Source organism: Mandrillus leucophaeus, unplaced genomic scaffold, assembly GCF_000951045.1.
Source record: "Mandrillus leucophaeus isolate KB7577 unplaced genomic scaffold, Mleu.le_1.0 Scaffold414, whole genome shotgun sequence".
NCBI classification, from domain to species: Eukaryota; Metazoa; Chordata; class Mammalia; order Primates; family Cercopithecidae; genus Mandrillus; species Mandrillus leucophaeus.
The window spans coordinates 20,739-22,553 of NW_012104410.1; positions in this window are offsets into that span (position 1 = coordinate 20,739).

Below are 1,815 nucleotides of genomic sequence, written 5' to 3' on the forward strand. Positions count from 1 at the left end.
GGAAACATTAGTGAAAATTCTGTTGGTGCCACCCTTTGATGAGCATTTGTTTGACCCCAGTTTCTTCTTACACTTCTTACCCCAGCCTACCCTTCCTGCATTTCTCTTCTCAGCTCTTCCATGATGGATTCCCCCCCCTTTCCTAAAGCCATCATGCCTTGATAAATATATATGATCATTGAAATACTTTTTAACAAGAAACAGATTCTATATTATTATATATATATATATATATATAAAGATATATAGAGATGCATTCACAGGGGTTGGCTGGGAGGAGGAAGAAGACCATTCTGTGACCAAAATACCTTGGTCATTTTTTTTTTATATTGCCTTATTTCCCTATGGCTGAGCCTTGTTGTGACACATCAAGCTTTTCTATAGATGTTGTCTTGGCTTCCCACCAGATTAAGCATTCATACGCTCTGCTTTTAGTTCATATATACATACATAATGTTTTTCCTTTCTTAATTTTGTCTTTTTATTTGGGATCAGCTTCTTGCACTCCTTTCCTAACTCAACTGTTGCCGTCTCACCTTCTCTCATGTTTTGTTTTTGTTACTGCCTGGATGAGGCACTTCTGTCAATTTTTTCAAGACCTTAGTTCCAGCAGCAGAATGGAAAAATCTTTGAAGCCCAGGCTGATGCTTGAAGTAGCTGTGGAGGGAGTGTTCAAAATACTGCTGACGCAGGCACCTTCTTGGCGCTGGAGAGTCAAAGTCATCTCCCTTCATTAGCTGCTCTAAGCATCGAAAATTAGAAGTCTTTGGGTGGAATTGTACAAGAGTCCCTTTGAAGATTATAATCTTGACTCAGTTTGTATAAACTGTCAAATTTTCAAATAATAGGTAGGGGGCTTTCACTAGGAAAATCATGTGCTCAGAGAGGAGATGACTTGTAGTCAGGTTCAGAAGTTAGAGTATTTGGACTTTGGTACCACTGTCTTCCAGGGTAGCTCTAAGTTTTGATGTGTGGGCTTCTGAGTTTACATTCTGAAAGTAAATATACTTTTGAACATCCCCACTAGGTTCTTTTCCATTGTCAATAAGGAGCATCAGCCAATGAATCTGTTTCAGGTTTCCATTCTGCAGAACTCCTCCAGAACATGTACTAGTGGCAAGACAGTGGTTCTTAGGATCTTTTCCCTTAACTTTTCCTTGAATGTTCTTGGGTGGTTCCTAAGGGAAAAGGAAGCACATGATCATGGGAATGCTAGCCCAGAACAAAAAGAAATCTTGTCTTACCACGGTGGTTTATAGGAGAGATTGGGAGAAATCCTGTTTTCTCTGTGACCTGATTTCAGAAGAGACTGATCCAAAAATTATAACGGCAGGGAACCTAGTGCATTTGGCACTGAGATGTAAATGCAACCAGAATTGTCCTCAAGGCCCAGCCATAAAAGCATTGCCTCTCTCGACCTTCTGGTATCTTGTTAGAGAGCTTTTCACTGTGAGGAAGTATGGAAAAATGGCTGTGTGTGTGTGTGTGTGTGTGTGTGTAATCTGTTAGGTTGGGGATAGGTTTTCTGCTAGCCAATATTAAAAGAGACCTGCAATAAAAAATTACCCTGATCTGATAGAAAGCAAGTGTTTTTGTATGTGTGGTGAATGTGTGTTCCTGCCTGTATGTGTCTACACACAGATGACAAATTATATTTGAAATTGTTGGAAAATAAATTCAGATCAAAATATCTTTCAGGCCCCTTACCTAGAAATCTATCTTAAAACCTGGGTATGTTCCTAAGGTCATTTCTTTGCTTATGCTAAATTAATTACAATTATGAATGGAGGATATTCTACTGTACTTTTTTAAAAA